Below are 18375 nucleotides of genomic sequence, written 5' to 3' on the forward strand. Positions count from 1 at the left end.
TGGGAGCCTCATCGAAGAGGGGCATCGCAAGTGGAGTAGGTCATTTGACCGAACCACTCTAAAAATCGGCGTAATCTCTGGTTTGCATTTTATTATTGTCATTTACATTACTGCAAATCTTCTTACTGCTTTAGTTCCTTATTACCCTTGCTGCGCAATTTTAAGAATACGCTTTCAAGTTAAACTTTTCAAGTTCCGTTCTTATCGTATGAAAGAACTTGTTAAAATCGAAGTTTTAATCCGCTGCACTAATTCACCCCCCCCCCCCTCTTAGTGCCGCTCCGATCCTAACAAGTGGTATCAGAGCAAGGTTATCTCTCATATTTGGTTTAATACCCAAGAGAGATGGCTTACTCCGGCATGCAAGAGGGCCATTCTATTGCACGACCACCTTTGTTTAATGGGTCGGATTACACATATTGGAAGACTCGCATGAGGATCTTCCTCATTTCTATGGACTTTGAGCTTTGGTCTATTGTCGAGAATGGATTTCAAAAATCTTCTCTTCCGATGAGCGAATGGGATGAATCGGAGAAGAAGGTTTTTGCTTTAAATGCAAAGGCTATGAATGCCTTGTTTTGTGCACTAGACAAAAACGAATTTAATCGTGTTTCAATGTGTGATTCGGCTTTTGATATTTGGAGAACTCTTGAGGTCACTCATGAAGGCACTAGCCGAGTGAAAGAGTCCAAAATCAACATCCTTGTGCACTCTTACGAACTTTTCCGAATGAAACCAAGTGAGTCCATCGGAGACATGTACACCCGGTTTACGGATGTCATCAATGGACTCAAAGCTCTTGGTAAAGATTTTAATAACTTTGAACTAGTAACTAAAATCTTAAGATCCCTCCCTAAAAGTTGGGATCCAAAAGTTACGGCCATTCAAGAGGCCAAAGACCTTAAAGCATTCCCTCTTGAAGAACTCATTGGGTCTCTAATGACATACGAAATGACATGTCAAGCTCATGATGAGCTCGAGAACCCCCTTCCAAAGAACAGGAAGGATATAACACTCAAATCACAAGAAGACCACTTGAAAGGAACATTAAGTGATGAGGACAGTGACAATGACATTGCACTTTTGACTCAAAAATTTAAAAAATATTTAAGAAAGAACAAATTTAAAAATAATACAAAAAATAAATTTGAACAAAAGAAGGACCAAGTGATTTGCTATGAATGCAAAAAACCGGGACACTATAAGAACGATTGTCCTCAAGCCAAAAAAAGAACATCAAAGAAGAAGGCGTTCAAGGCAACGTGGGATGATTCAAGCGCATCCGAAGAAGAGGAGTCCAACACCGAGCAAGTTGCTCATTACGCGCTAATGGCGTTAGGAGAAGAGGTATGTGATTTATTTAATGAAGATTTATCTTTTGAAGAACTATCTATCGCTTTTCATGAATTATTTGATGAATGTAGAACTGTTAGCAAGAAGTTAAGTATCTTAAAGAAAGAGCATGCTTTGCTACAAGATAAGTTTAATAGTCTTCAAACTCCTCCATGCTCTAAGTGTGAGCACTTAGAAGCAATTAAAAATGAAAATTTACTTCTTAAGGAAACCTTAAACAAGTTTAAGGTTGGTAGCAAAGGATTAGATATGATCCTTGCACATAAGGGTCACATCGCAAATAGAAATGGAATTGGATTTGTAAAAGGATTACATCAAAATCCTACCACTTTCATAAAAGGACCTACATTACATGTTTCCTCTTATATGAAATGCAACTTTTGTTGCAAATCCGGACATATTGCCTACAAATGCCCATTTAGGAAAATTAGTTCACAAAAATTAATATGGGTTCCTAAAGGAACTATAAAGAATTCAATAATAAATAACAAAGTTAGTGGGTCAATTTTTGAGGCACCCAAAATCAAATGGGTACCTAAAAATCATCCTCTTTTGTAGACAAACCCACAAGCTAGGAGCAAGAGATGGTATCTCGATAGTGGATGCTCAAGACATATGACTGGAGATCCATCTCATTTCTCTATGCTCACTAGCAAAGAAGAAGGGTACGTTACCTTCGGAGACAACAACAAGGGCAAAATCATTGGCAAGGGAACTATTGGTAACAAATTTAATTTTTCCATTGATGATGTCTTACTAGTTGATGGATTGAAACATAATCTCTTGAGTATTAGTCAACTATGCGATAAAGGTTACATCGTTAGATTTGAATCAAATATGTGCATTATTGAAAAACCAAATCATAACATGACTATGATTGCTTTAAAACAAAATAATGTCTATACCATCAATCTTGATGAACTAAGTAATGAAATGTGTTTCTCCGCCGTAAATGATGATGCTTGGCTTTGGCATAGGAGATTAGGCCATGCAAGCATGAAAACAATATCTAAGATCTCATCTCAAGAATTAGTACGAAGAATTCCAAATATAAAGTTTATTAAAGACAAAGTATGCGATGCATGTCAACTAGGCAAACAAATAAAAACAAGCTTCAAACCAAAAAATCAAATTAGCACCACTAGACCATTACAATTGATCCATTTGGACCAATTGATACAACAAGTCTAGGTGGAAGCAAATATGCTTTTGTGATTGTGGATGACTACTCTAGATACACTTGGACCTATTTCTTAGCTCACAAAAGTGATTGCTTCAAGTGTTTCTCTAAATTTTGTAAACTCACTCAAAACGAAAAAGGCTTCATGATTTCATCAATTCGGAGTGATCACGGTGGTGAATTTCAAAACCATGACTTTTAAAATTTTTGCGAAGTTAATGGATACAATCACAACTTCTCAACTCCAAGAAATCCTCAACAAAATGGTGTAATTGAAAGAAAAAATAGAAACCTACAAGAAATGACAAGAACTATGTTAAATGAACATAGCTTACCCAAATATTTTTGGGCCGAAGCCGTAAATACGGCTTGCTACATCATGAATAGGGTTCTAATAAGACCATCTCTATCAAAAACTCCCTATGAATTATGGAATAACAAAAAACCAAATATTTCTTATTTTAAAGTTTTCGGTTGTAAATGCTTTATTTTAAATGAAAAGGATGCCTTAGGTAAATTTGATGCTAAATCCGATGAAGGCATCTTTCTTGGCTACTCTTCCGTTTCTAAGGCTTTTCAGATTTTTAATAAAAGAACCTTAGTAATAGAAGAGTCTATTCATGTAGTTTTTAATGAAATTTCCGATTTAAAGAAAAGTGATTTTGATGATGATTTTGGTTTTGATAATTTAAATTTAAATGAACCCTCTCCTCAAAATAGCCATTTGAATGCATCTTCTTCCGAAATTTCTTTACCAAAAGAATGGAAGTATGTAGATGCTCATCCAAAAGAGCAAATTATAGGAGATACATCAAAAGGGGTTCAAACTCGTTCTTCTTTCAAAAATTTCTGTGCTAACGCCGCTTTCCTTTCTCAAATTGAACCTAAATGCATTGACGAAGCCTTAAAAGATGATTTTTGGGTCATTGCAATGCAAGAAGAATTGAACCAATTTGAGAGGAATGAGGTATGGAAGCTTGTTCCTAGACCAAGTGACCACTTAGTCATAGGTACTAAGTGGGTCTTTAGAAACAAGCAAGACGAAAATGGTATCGTGGTTAGAAACAAGGCTAGATTAGTGGCCAAAGGTTTCAACCAAGAAGAAGGTATCGATTACGAAGAAACCTTCGCTCCCGTGGCTCGATTAGAAGCCATAAGGATGCTCCTTGCCTATGCTAGTAGTAATAATTTTAAACTATTTCAAATGGATGTTAAAAGTGCTTTCTTGAATGGTTTTATTTCCGAAGAAGTATTTGTCGAACAACCTCCCGGATTTAAAAATTCTCTTCTTCCTAATCATGTATTCAAATTGACTAAAGCTCTCTATGGCTTAAAACAAGCTCCTAGAGCTTGGTATGAAAGGCTTAGTTCCTTTCTTATTTTAAATAATTTTACCAAAGGCAAGGTTGATACTACATTGTTTATTAAACATTTTGAAAATAATTTTCTTATTGTGCAAATTTATGTTGACGATATTATTTTTGGCTCTTCGGATGAATCACTATGTGAATCATTTGCCAAATGTATGAGTCTTGAATTTGAAATGAGTTTAATGGGTGAATTAACTTTCTTTTTGGGATTACAAATCAAACAACATAGTGATGGTATATTTCTTAACCAATCTAAATATATATTAGAATTGTTAAAACGATTTAACATGGATAATTCAAAAGCAATAAACACCCCTATGAGTACTGCGACTAAGATATGGATGAAAATGGTGAAAGTTTCGATCAAAAAACATATAGGGGAATGATAGGTAGTCTACTCTACCTCACCGCGACTAGACCAGATATTATGTTTAGTATAGGACTTTGTGCTAGGTTTCAATCTAATCCTAAATTATCTCATCTAAAGAGTGTTAAAAGAATATTTAGGTATCTTAAAGGAACTCTAAATTTAGGATTGTGGTATCCAAAATCTGAAAAATTCGATCTAATAGCTTATGCAGATGCCGATTTTGGCGGATGCAGGATAGATAGAAAAAGTACATCCGGAACATGCCAATTTTTAGGATATGCACTTGTTTCTTGGACTTCCAAGAAACAAAATTCAGTTGCACTATCTACGGCGGAAGCCGAATACATTGCTGCAAGTGCATGTTGTGCACAAGTCATTTGGATGAAAAATACATTAGAAGACTATGGAATTCACTTTAAAAACATTCCCATAAAATGTGATAATACTAGTGCCATATGTCTTACTAAAAATCCAATTCAGCACTCTAGAACTAAGCACATCGACGTTAGGCATCATTTCATACGCGATCATGTCCTTAACAATGATGTTGTTCTAGAATTCATTGACACAAAGCATCAATTAGCAGATATATTTACAAAAGCTTTGAATGAAGACCAATTTAAATTCATTAGAAGGGAATTAGGTATGTTAAATTGTCCCTAAGAATAAACTTGTTTGAATGGATTTTCCGTAAAGTTTTTCATTCTCTCTCCGTTCCTCGGTGACTTGTTAAATTATCTTATCCTATCTTGAGTCAAACACCGCTTCCATCTGATCAAGATTAATGATTTTATGATATTTTGAATCTCGAAATTGATTTTGATGGCTTGATTATGAGTTTCAAGTTGACGAATTGAATTTGAATGGATTTGTATTCGAATTATGATCTTGACTTATTGGAGTTACTACTTAAAATTTTTTTCTTATCCCAATCTCTTCTTTGTACATCTACAATTTTTGTTATTTATAAAAAGAAGAGATTTGATAATATGGATGAATGCTGAATTTTCCTTTAAGATGAACTCTGCGTAAATATTTTAGCATACTTAATTTTGAATGATAAAATCTTTGTATGATAAATTATGTGCTTCAAGTCTCATTCCCTTTTTGTTGATGACAAAGGGGGAGAAAAGTGATGACTTGTATCATTTTAATAGCATGACTTATATGAATTGCAAAAGCTTGTGTGATATGAATGTCTTATATGCCTTGCAAAATCCTTGAGAATATCATAAGATTGATTGATCATATTGAAAGCATGCCTTACATCGATATCATGAAATTCATGTTGAAAATCTTAATCTCCTATCGTAGTAAAAATTGTCCCATATCATTTGACTTATGATTTTCATCGAAGTTTCGCATTTACTATTGCTTAATGAGAATAACGATAAGCTCTACGGTTAGAACTTATCGGTTTATGCTTGAATTCAATGGATGAAATTCAAGTGTTTTCATCTTCTCATAATATGGCATATAGATAGGGGGAGTTATGTTTAACTCCGTCATCAATTGATTGTCATCATCAAAATGGGGGAGATTGTTGAATCTCGGATTTTGATGATGAAATCAATTGATGGGTTAATTGATCTAATCCATATTATTGAGTTAAGTGTGCAGGATTAACTATGATAATCAGAAAACACAAAGCAAGAGAACTGGAGTCAAGATCGATGGACGTTTAAGAGTCCGAAGAATCGTCGGAGATGCTGTCGGAACCAACCGAGAAGAAATCGGGAACCTATCGGAATTTTCGGAAGTTCGCCGAAGAGATCGTCGGAGGTTCACGGAGATCACCGAGAAGGCTCGGCTACTCGTTAAAGTCATCACAAGATCGGGAGCTTGATGGGAGTCCGTCGGAAGAAGCTCGTCGGAAAGCTCGCCGAAACAAGACTCGATGTTCGCGGTTGAAAGCTTGCTTAGGATGTGTTTTTGTTATGTAGTTCACTTGTAATTAGGATTAGTATTAAGAGATAATCCTATATCCTGGTTAGGGGCCAACTGGGCCCAAAGTCAGATATGGTTTGGGCTTAAATTAAGCCAAACCAGTGAAATCGGAGTGCCAGGCGGTGGCACCGCCCAGCACCCGAGAGCTGGGCGGTGACACCTCCTTGGCTGGGCGGTGGCACCGCCTGGCTGGGCGATGGCACCTCCAGCACCGGGAACCCTAAGAGAATTCAAATTTTGGAGCCCAAATTTGAATCCTCTTGAGGCCTATAAATACCCCTCAAATCTCAGCTGAGATAACAACTTTTGAGAAGCATTTTGATTGAGAGAAAAGTCTTAGAAAGTCTTAGCAAGTCTTGTTTTCAATTTGCTAGAGAGTTCTCCTCCTTTCTTATTGAAAATTTGTAAGAGGTTGAACTGCTTGTAAAAGGTTGTAAGAGGGGTGTTTACCCTTCCATTTCAAGAGATTTGCTAGTGGAAGGTGGGAGCCTCATCGAAGAGGGGCATCGCAAGTGGAGTAGGTCATTTGACCGAACCACTCTAAAAATCGGCGTAATCTCTGGTTTGCATTTTATTATTGTCATTTACATTACTGCAAATCTTCTTACTGCTTTAGTTCCTTATTACCCTTGCTGCGTAATTTTAAGAATACGCTTTCAAGTTAAACTTTTCAAGTTCCGTTCTTATCGTACGAAAGAACTTGTTAAAATCGAAGTTTTAATCCGCTACACTAATTCACCCCCCCCCCCTCTCAGTGCCGCTCCGATCCTAATAGCACTAAGAGGGGGGGGTGAATTAGTGCAGCGGTGAAGTGCGATAAACTTTTCACGATTTAAACACTTTTCGGAAACTTCGTACGATAAAAGCAACGTTTTCGTTTAAAAACGTTTCGATTACGTTTTAACTTGAAGAGATAAGTAAGACGGAGACAAAGCAGTATAGCATTAAAGTGCAAATGGTTTGCAGTAATATAAATGACAATAAGTAAATGCAAACCAGAGATTACGCCGATTTTACAGTGGTTCGGTCAAATGACCTACATCCACTTGCGAGGCCCCTCTTCGATGAGGCTCCCACCTTCCACTAGCAAATCTCTTGAAAGGAAAGGGTAAATACCCCTCTTACAACTTTTACAAGCGGTTCACTCTCTTACAGATTTTCAGCAAGAAAGAAGGAGGTGAACACTAGCAAATTGAAAACAAGACTAGCAAAGACTCTTCTAAGACTTTTCTCTCAATCACTTGCTGCTCAAAAAGTTATCTTCTCAGCTGAGACTTGAGGGGTATTTATAGGCCTCAAGAGGATTCAAATTTGGGCTCCAAAAATTTGAATTCTCTTATGTTCCCGATGCTGGCGGTGCCACCGCCTAGCACTCGGGTGCTGGGCGGTGCCACCGCCTAGGCCAATTCAGCTCACTGGTTGGGCTCCAAACTTGGCCCAAACCAGTCCAAACTCGGGCCCAATTGGCCCCTACTTGGGTTATAGGATTAATACCTAATCCTAATCCTAATTAACATGCTAACTATGAATTTAAAGACATTTTCTAAGCTATTACAAAGTCCGTAAGTCAAGACTTCTTCTAGCGAGCTTCCGGCGGTCTTCCGATAAACTCTCGGAAACCATTCTGCGGACTCCCGGCAAGCTCCTAGACTTCACGATTTGATCTTGGCGAGTTCCGATGAGCTTCTTCGGCAAGCTCCGATCTTTCTCGGCGAGCTCCGCGAACTTCCAAAGAACCTTCCGGCGAGCTTCCGAAAAACCCTTCGGCAAGCTCCCTACTCATTCTTGGCTAGTTCCGGCAGCATTCCCGACGAACCTTCGGACTTCCGTCGAACTCTCGAACTCGCAACGAATTCTTCGCGCTTGACTCCAGCACTTTGTTTCGCTTTATGTCTTCATCGTTATCATAGTTAATCCTGCACACACAAACCAAAACTCAACTCCGATCTAGACAATTATTACAACACGAATTGACATTCTGTTGCCCGGCACGTTATTGGTTGGCGCTTCGTTCGATTCTTCGGTGCATCGTCCTCTCTTGCGGCTTGTTGCCCAATCGATGGTTGACCTCCGCAACCCCGATATCCTTGGCGCAATTTCGCTCTCCTTGGCCCGATGCCCGACGTCCGAAGCATTCAGCCATCCAATATCCTGACGTGATCTCTTCCGGCGCAACGTCAATTCCTCCTGCGTCAACTGTCTAAACCTGATCTAGTAGACCTGCATCGCTCAAAATGCAGTTTAAATCATAAACACATATCAAGTGGTTTCATCATCAAAATACGAGATTCAACAGTCTCCCCCTTTTTGATGATGACAACCACTTGATGACGGAGTTAACCTTAACTCCCGGAGTTTAAACAAACTCCCTCTATCCATATGCCATATTGATAGAACCTTGAATTCAAACTGAATTCAAGTCATTGCAATATTCATCTTGAATACTTGCAACACATCATCGTGAACATATGCATAAACTTATGCATATCATGTCATCAACATACTTCTCCCCCTTTGTCATCAACAAAAAGGAGAAGTATAACTATTCTTTGTGTTTGTAATATAAGTTCTACTCATTGCATGAAAAACACAATATTAAGTTTTATCATCATGCAGTTTTGAAGCTAGAAAATTTAGCAAGTAATGCATCATGCTTAGGACATTCAAGCTATCAAGTTTTAGATATGCAAGTTTTACAGCATACAAGATAGCACTTTTGGTAATGTTCAAGATAGTAAGTTCTACATCATGCAAGCTAGCAATATTGAGATGTTCAAGAAAGCAACTCTTGCTTCTTGAAATATGCAAATTTGTTAAGTTTTGCTAGATGTGTAAGTTAGCATTTTTGACTCTTAAGATAGGAAAGATAGCACATTTGCTTCTTTTGAGATAGCAACTTTTTGCTTCTCTTTAGACTACAAGCTAGCAATTTTTACGATACGTAAGTTTCACAATATACAAGCTAGCAAAAATTTCGAAAGCAAATGCAAGATAGCTTTCTTGTGTAAGCTCATAATTCTTGCTTCCTATTGCGATGTGCAAGTTGCAAGTTTTGCTTCTTGAGATAGGCAAGATAGCACTTTTACAATTTTTGTTTCTTAAGATAGGCAAGCTTGTGATGTTCAAAATAACAAGCTCTTTTTTCTAGAAGTGCCATTTTTGCTTTTTTTGCAAAGTGTAAGCTAGCAAAATGTTTGAAAAAGTGATCAAGTTTTGCAACATACAAGCTAGCAAAAATGCCAAACTAGCAAGAGATAATGTTTTACAAGAGGCAAGCAAACAATTTGGCAAATGTTACATTTGCATCTTCTCTTTTGAGAAGTGCAATTTTTGCTTTCATCTTGAATTGTGCAAGCTAGTTAGTTTGCCTCTTTTCATGATGTCCACGCTAGAAATTCTTGCTCCCCCTTTGTCATTGTCAAAAAGAAGGGAAGACCCTTATATCAATTTTCATATTATGACAAAGGTAAGTATCATTCTTATTTGTGCATCATTATATATTCAAATTAAAACATACATAATTTCAATAACCTTATTTTTCATGAACGATACCGAAAAATAAATCAATCATCATTAATAAGCATATCATACATGATACTCAAACATTAAAATTTTCAAGCATTTATCAACATGTTGATCATGATACCAAACATTCATCATTTAAAGCATTCCTGATACACATCATATGCAATAAATACATCATGTACATCATTATCATAAGTATTGCATACATCATTTTAACTTTATGAATATTTCATCATTGCATGCATTATACCAAAACATTTCAAGCCATGCAAGCCATAAATACAAAGAAATCATGTCATGAAGGATAAAATCATTTGAATACCAAAAAAACATGATTTATATAGTAAATATCTTCTTTAAATAAAATATCAAGAAAAATCATAGGAGTACAAAGAAGAGATCTTGTTTTAAAAGAAAAATCAAGTAATAACTCCAAGAACTCACAAGGAAAAATCATGATTCATTTAGAAAATCTCCTCTCAAGAGAATAGCAAGTAAAATCGTAGAAGATCAATTAATGAGAAATTTTGATTTATAATAAAATCTCATGTATCGAATGTCGAGAAATCAAAATGATGATTTATATAAAAAATATCACAAGTTATATTCAAGAGAAAAATCATCATTCATTTTCAACTTATTCAATTTGTCACATCAATATTTCTTAGATATGCATGATACCAAAACATGGTTTTAAATCTTTAACATATAACATGCATAAATTGAAAGGAGAAGGGAAGAATTCAAATGTACAAAGATTTCAACCATCTCATAAACAAATGTAAGACCAAGTCATGAATCCAAAATTCCATGAATCAAAATGATCATCAAAGGTAATCTCATGTTATTCCAAGAAATCAATATCATGATTTTGATAAAACTCATTTCAAATTTAAATCATCAAAATCATCAAAATATCAACATTACTTTCAAGAGATTCAAAATGGTATACATAGATTTATCATAATAAACATCAAAATCAATAGGATAGAGAAAAATAATTTTTCAAGGAAAAAATATTTTCCTCTTTTTAGTTGTTTCAATTCATATGATTTTATTTCACTTATACCAAATAAAAACATGTATAATGTTTAAAACTGAAAGTGTAAGATTTATTACAACAAAGATTAATAAGGCACTTTCATTATGGTAAAAATCAATAATCCATAAATCACAAAATTCATATGCATAATTTTGAAATTTATTAAGCATGATCATTATGCATGACACTAAAACATGGTTTCAAAATGTTTAATATTTTCATTACATCATTATGCAATGGTTTCATTGAACATAATTTTGAATGATTCTTATAGATAACTAAAACTTCTTTAGTTTTAATTTATGTGATTGACTTTATATTAGCATGCTCAAGTTTTGTTCTTATGTCAAAAACATACATCATGTTTGAAAACCAAAGACAAGGTTTTAAAAAAAATATCATCAAGCCTTCCATATAAAAACCATGCATCATCATTGAAAGTTAATATGGAAATCATCAAAATACACATTCTTGCTTCTCAAGCACATATATATGATTATTTAAATCTAACATTTTATTCTATTAACATAAAACATACAATTTTCAAGAAAAATAATTATTCAAAAGAAAAGAGAAAATGCATCATGGAAAACATCAAGTAATTTCAAAATAATTCAAGAGAGTTGAGTTACTTACCTTATAGTCGAAGCTTGTCAAAACCCAATTCGCCGTTTCACCTTTGGAAGTTCTTGATTCATCCTCGGTTGCCTTCCTCTTCTTTGGCCTCTTCCTCTGTTCAAGTTCATTATTTATTTTAGATTTTTGTTTAATAAACTTATCAAGATTTAGTGTTCGAAATTCAAGTTCATCATTGTCCTCATCACTTGAGTCATCGCTCAAGTGGTATTCATTTGTCCGGAGTTCCAAATCCTTCCTATTCTTTGGAAGGTGGTTCAAGTGTTGATTGTGTTCATCATGTGCATTGCGCACCATTTCATATGTCATCAATGAGCCGATAAGTTCTTCAAGTGGAAAAATATTTAAATCTTTTGTTTCTTGTATTGCCGTTACTTTTGATTCCCAAGCTTTAGAAAGTGATCGTAAAACTTTACTAACAAGTTCAAAATTCGAGAAACATTTGCCAAGAGCTTGTAAACCATTGACGACATCCGTAAAACGGGTGTACATGTCAACAATGGTTTCGCTCGGCTTCATTCAAAAAAGCTCGAAATCATGCATTAAAATGTTGATTTTCGAATCTTTGACTCTAGAAGTGCCTTCGTGTGTGATTTCAAGAGTATGCCATATGTCGAAAGCCGTTTCGCACAAAGAAACCCGATTGAACTCATTTTTGTCCAAAGCGCAAAATAAGGCATTCATAGCCTTTGCGTTTAAAGAAAACATCTTCTTCTCCAAATCATTCCAATGGTTCATTGGAAGAAAAGACATTTCAAATCTATTTTCGACTATGTGCCATAAATTCAAATCCAAAGAAAGTAAGAAAACTCTCATTCTAGTTTTCCAATAAGTGTAGTCCGTACCATTGAAAAAGGGAGGACAAATGAGAGAGTGACCCTCTTGAAAGCTGTAAAGAGCCATTTCTATTTGGGTGTTAAACCAAGGTAGAAAAATGTGGCTCTGATACCAATTGTTAGGATCGGAGCGGCACTAAGAGGGGGGGGTGAATTAGTGCAGCGGTGAAGTGTGATAAACTTTTCACGATTTATACACTTTTCGAAAACTTCGTACGATAAAAGCAACGTTTTCGTTTAAAAACGTTTCGATTGCGTTTTAACTTGAAGAGATAAGTAAGACGGAGACAAAGCAGTATAGCATTAAAGTGCAAATGGTTTGCAGTAATATAAATGACAATAAGTAAATGCAAACCAGAGATTACGCCGATTTTACAGTGGTTCGGTCAAATGACCTACATCCACTTGCGAGGCCCCTCTTCGATGAGGCTCCCACCTTCCACTAGCAAATCTCTTGAAAGGAAAGGGTAAATACCCCTCTTACAACTTTTACAAGCGGTTCACTCTCTTACAGATTTTCAGCAAGAAAGAAGGAGGTGAACACTAGCAAATTGAAAACAAGACTAGCAAAGACTCTTCTACGACTTTTCTCTCAATCACTTGCTGCTCAAAAAGTTGTCTTCTTAGTTGAGACTTGAGGGGTATTTATAGGCCTCAAGAGGATTCAAATTTGGGCTCCAAAAATTTGAATTCTCTTATGTTCCCGATGCTGGCGGTGCCACCGCCCAGCCCAGGAGGTGTCACCGCCCAGCTCTCGGGTGCTGGGCAGTGCCACCGCCCAGCCTAGGCGGTGCCACCGCCTAGGCCAATTCAGCTCACTCGTTGGGCTCCAAACTTGGCCCAAACCAGTCCGAACTCGGGCCCAATTGGCCCCTACTTGGGTTATAGGATTAATACCTAATCCTAATCCTAATTAACATGCTAACTACGAATTTAAAGATATTTTCTAAGCTATTACAAAGTCCGTAAGTCAAGACTTCTTCTAGCGAGCTTCCGGTGGTCTTCCGATAAACTCTCGGAAACCATTCTGCGGACTCCCGGCAAGCTCCTAGACTTCACGATTTGATCTTGGCGAGTTCCGATGAGCTTCTTCGGCAAGCTCCGATCTTTCTCGGCGAGCTCCGCGAACTTCCAATGAACCTTCCGGTGAGCTTCCGAAAAACCCTTCGGCAAGCTCCCTACTCATTCTTGGCTAGTTCCGGCAGCATTCCCGACGAACCTTCGGACTTCCGTCGAACTCTCGAACTCGCAACGAATCCTTCGCGCTTGACTCCAGCACTTTGTTTCGCTTTATGTCTTCATCGTTATCGTAGTTAATCCTGCACACACAAACCAAAACTCAACTCCGATCTAGACAATTATTACAACACGAATTGACATTTTGTTGCCCGGCACGTTATTGGTTGGCGCTTCGTTCGATTCTTCGGTGCATCATCCTCTCTTGCGGCTTGTTGCCCAATCGATGGTTGACCTCCGCAACCCCGATATCCTTGGCGCAATTTCGCTCTCCTTGGCCCGATGCCCGACGTCCGAAGCATTCAGCCATCCAATATCCTGACGTGATCTCTTCCGGAGCAACGTCAATTCCTCCTGCGTCAACTGTCTAAACCTGATCGAGTAGACCTGCATCGCTCAAAATGCAGTTTAAATCATAAACACATATCAAGTGGTTTCATCATCAAAATACGAGATTCAACAATACACGGGCGTTGAGTCGGCTGAGGCGCCGTCGGGCGGCGACAAGCCCGGGTCGTTGAATATTCGCCAATATCGTTCGGAAGTCGTGGCGGGGTGTTCGTCACGATGGTCTCCGTGCGGGGGATGTTCCCCCGAGGCTTTGGTCGGGTGTGACCTCTCAGCCGCGGGCTCATCTGAGCCGCTCGGGTGATCACCCGACATTCCGGGCCCTCCTTCTAGCGCCAATCTGCTGCGGGAAACAACTTTGAGTCGTGGCCTCGGGGCCGATGCGGCTTGGTTCGGGTCCGAAAGATGGGGATTTCCCTGGGGGCGTTCCTCGAGCCCGCTGAGGAGGTCGGGGGCGGTGTCCGATCGGGACGGTGTAATCGTCTCTTCCGGGTAGGAACTCCTCGCCTGCGCGTCCGGAGGGGACCTTCGGGCTCGCACCTGCACAAAGGTCGGGCCGGGGTGCTCGGCCCGACCCCTCCGACGATCAAGTTAGAGGAAGATGTGGAGGGGGTTTCAAGAGAAGAAGTGTTTTAGTGTGTCTCGCCCTTGTCCCCCCTCTCCGATTAGGATGCAAGGGTATTTATAGGGGAGTTTAGTGTTATCTGATGTGCCTGCCTATAGGAGGCAAGCTTGTACCTCTGATGGCGTCTGACATTGCTGTTGGTGTTGCGTGGAGAACCGGACTGCCGCAGGGCATGGGCGAGCCTCGGTCGTCGTTCTCCTCTGCCTCGACCAAGCATGTTGGGTCAGACGACTATGAAGTCATTGTCTGAGAGCGGGTGACATCAGCGCACATCGCGTCGGCATTATTGCTCTCTTTGGGCAGAGTATCGTCCAGGCGTGGCTGACGTCGTGGCGCGTCATGTCGCCATTATTACCCTCATTAGGTTCAATTGTAACTGACTATATTTTCCATTAAAACTGTGTGCAACTATAGACTTATCTTAATTCTGCAATGCTTACATGGTGGCATGATTAGGTCTCTTCAATATTGTTTAACTTGATTTAGTTGTATTGGTATCCTGTCTTATTGATTCTTGGCAATTCAGTTGGTTTTTCCTTGAATATTCTGTGGTTTCATTATTTATAATTCAGATCTCCAACGAACCAAGAAATTCCGCACTTCCTCTATATTTAGGTCATAGAACACAAGCCCTATGATCACAAAGCTGATGTTTTTAGCTTTGGAATTGTAATGTAGGAGTTGCTTGCACATTATTGGCATAAAAGAAATGCTCTTTCCACCCCTTATTACTGGAGGGAGCCCCGCTAACTCGAAAGCCCGCTCGGGCGGATAGATAGTAGCCCCCCGACCCCTTGGAAAGGCAAAAGCAAGAAAGAAAGAGAGACAGGGTCGGGGTGATATTGGCATAATGACATTCCCCCAGGAACGCCACGATGTAGCGCCAGGAGTTGGGCGCCATCTGAGATGGTGAGATGCGCCACCGTGAAATACAAGAGGTTATGAGGGGGTGCAGGGGGAGGCGTAGCCCAGCCTCAAAAGCATCAATGGTGAGGGCGAAACCCCTCGGAATTGGGTCGTACGACCGTTGGCCCGGTTCAGGTGCCAGGAGAACAAACTCCTCCGGGATGCTGTAGAGATCCCGAAGGCGACTAAGCAACGACTCGCTCACAGTTGAGTCGTGGTCGTGTGGCCACATCAGGGCTTCGAGGGCCCGGGCCGCTTTTTCGTCGGATGACGAACTTGGATTCGACACTACCACCATTCTTCCGGCTCTAGCCGAAGAAGAGGAAGAAGAGAAGGAGGAAGAAGACACCATCCTTACTAACCTTTAGTAAGAAGAGGAGAACGATCGATGCAAACGAAATAGTGGAGTCCGAAGCAGCGGAGTCGGAATAGATAAGGAGACCCTCAGGGGGCTTGCCCCACGCTACTTATAAACATGCCACATCCCGCCAAAACAGCGACCCTTCCTCTCAGGAAGTGCGCTGCGAAGACGCAAACGTCACCTCGCCATAAATATAGCCTGACGTGGTAGCTAACGGCAGCGCGGTGCAAAGTACGGAGGCGCTAATCATATCAGCCTCGAAAGCCGGCGACTCCCGAAAGGGGCGGCCCTTTGAACTTCCCCAGGGAAAAAGCAACCTGGCTGCCCGCGCCCGCGGTTGAACGATCAATAGCTGACCAAAACAAAGTTGTTCCTCGGCTACATGATGCCCGAGGCCACACCCTCGGCCGCATAATGCCCGAGACCACCTCCTCGGCCGCGTAACGCCCGAGGCCACTTCCTCGGCCGCATAATGCCTGAGGCCACCTCCTCGGCCGCATAACGCCCGAGGCCACTTCCTCGGCCGCGTAATGCCCGAGGCCACCTCCTCGATCGCGTAACACCCGAGGCCACTTCCTCGGCCGCATAATGCCCGAGGCCACCTCCTCGGCCGCATAACGCCCGAGGCCACTTCCTCGGCCGCACAATGCCCGAGGCCACCTCCTCGGCCGCGTAACGCCCGAGGCCACTTCCTCGGCCGCATAATGCCCTAGGCCACTTCCTCGGCCGCATAATGCCCGAGACCACACCCGCGCGGTCTGTCCGCCCGCGTCCTGCTACTCGGTCACATGACCATCGCAACCACACCCGCGCGGTCTGTCCACCCGCGTCGTGCTACTCGGCCGCATGACCATCGCAGCCACACCCGTGCGGTCTGTCCGCATGCGTCGTGCTACTCGGCCGCATGACCATCGCGACCACGCCTGCGCGGTCTGCCTGTCTGCGTCGTGATCCTCAGCCGCATAATGCCCGAGACCACACCTGCGCGGCCAGCCCGCCTGCGTCGTGCTCCTTGGCCCCATGTTCCCGAGACACACCTGTGCGGCCAGCCCGCTTGCGTTGTGCTCCCTGGCTCCATGTTCCCGAGACACACCTGCGCGGCCCGCCCGCCTGCGTTGTGCTCCTTAGCTCCATTCTCCTGAGACACGCCCGCGCGGCCAGCCCGCCTGCGTTGTGCTCCTCGGCTGCATAATGCTCGAGACCACCATCGCGGCCAGCCCCCTGCGTCGTCCTCCTCGACTCTATACTCCCGCTTGCCCGCTCTAGACGAGCTCGACCTCACGTCGCCTGAGACTGCTGCAAACACCAAGGGACAAAGCCATGCCTCGGACTCCCCCCAATAGCAAAAACCGACGCATAGCTTCTTCCGGGGGGGAATATGATAGGGGTAATAATGCCTCGGACTCCCCCCAATAGCAAAAACATATATGTTTGAAAACTATATATGTGCCTGCACAACATTCTTTTTTACTTCAATTTCTACTCTATATGGTTTGAGGCCTACCTTACCAAAGAATACTCATCCAAAGCTTGATGAGCTGCTGCACAAGTGTTGGCAACAAGATCCAACTGCCAGGCCTGACTTCTCAGAAATATTGGAGATACTACAGCTTATTGCTAAAGAGGTTCATCATCTAAGCCTAGGATTCTGTTCCTAAATTCCAAAACTTCTTTGACATGATGGTTTTGAAACTATCAAACAGGTCGAAGATGAATCCGATGACTGCCGTAAGGATAAGTCATCAGGTGGATTTCTTTCTGTTCTACGACGTGGCCACTGAAACTTCATTTGATCAAAATGTAGGTACGATCTCATCACCGGCAATTTCCAGCCATAGATAGAGATAGTACCTTAAAACTGTACAGTGTTCAAATTTCATGGCTTGTTTTTCCTGGTTCTTAATTTTTATGCTTTTAATTCTTTTCTCTGTGTTTTTGTTATTTGTTACCACTTCGTAAGGTGGAATTTGCATTACCCGGGATCCCAGAGCAATCTCCGGCAGCGACGGACACGGAGCAGCACGTGCCCAAGAACAAGATACGATCCCCGATATCCTCCAGTTCCACGGCCACCGTCGGCCTGCCTGTGTCGCCAGGGTCGAACCTGAAGACACGGGTGCTGTCGACGATCTTTCCATCTGCAGTCGTCTTGTTACAGTGGGAAGCCAACAGCACTTCTCCGGCCGACGCAACCAAGTAGAAGGGAAGATCGCTGCGGGGTACGCAGGAGGGAAGGGTGCCCCACGGGGTAGCGGTCAGCGTCGCCGGCGGGCCATTATTGACCTCGAAGACCGCCCAATACTCGTTATCGAAGGTGGCGCACATTCTACGCTCGCTCACATTGATGTTTGAAGGAGCAAACTGGTGGGCCCCGGGAAAGTGAGACCAAAACGCCGGGCCTTGGGGCAGTTCGAAGTTTGTTAATCGATGCAGTTATGTCATCAATCTAATGGGAAAAGATAAATGTGAAGTACTGCTGGGAAGGGTTCGGATTTAAAATTATACTAAAATGAGGCATAATAAGATTAAACTATTGACCTAGAGTAACCTCTTAAGTGCCTCTTTGGTTTCATCCTTCTTACTCACCTAATAACCTATGACTTTTTCTCTCATTCTTCAATCATTTTGTCAGCTTTTTAT

The 18375-nt window shown here is 41.0% G+C and overlaps 1 pseudogene; it reads left to right on the forward strand.

The window, feature by feature from the left end:
- LOC135598212 (serine/threonine-protein kinase STY46-like) overlaps positions 1–17781 on the forward strand; it is a 35073-nt pseudogene extending 17292 nt beyond the window's left edge.
- Positions 17782–18375: the final 594 nt, after the last annotated feature.

This window comes from Musa acuminata, chromosome BXJ2-1, assembly GCF_036884655.1.
Source record: "Musa acuminata AAA Group cultivar baxijiao chromosome BXJ2-1, Cavendish_Baxijiao_AAA, whole genome shotgun sequence".
In the NCBI taxonomy this organism is placed as follows: Eukaryota; Viridiplantae; Streptophyta; class Magnoliopsida; order Zingiberales; family Musaceae; genus Musa; species Musa acuminata.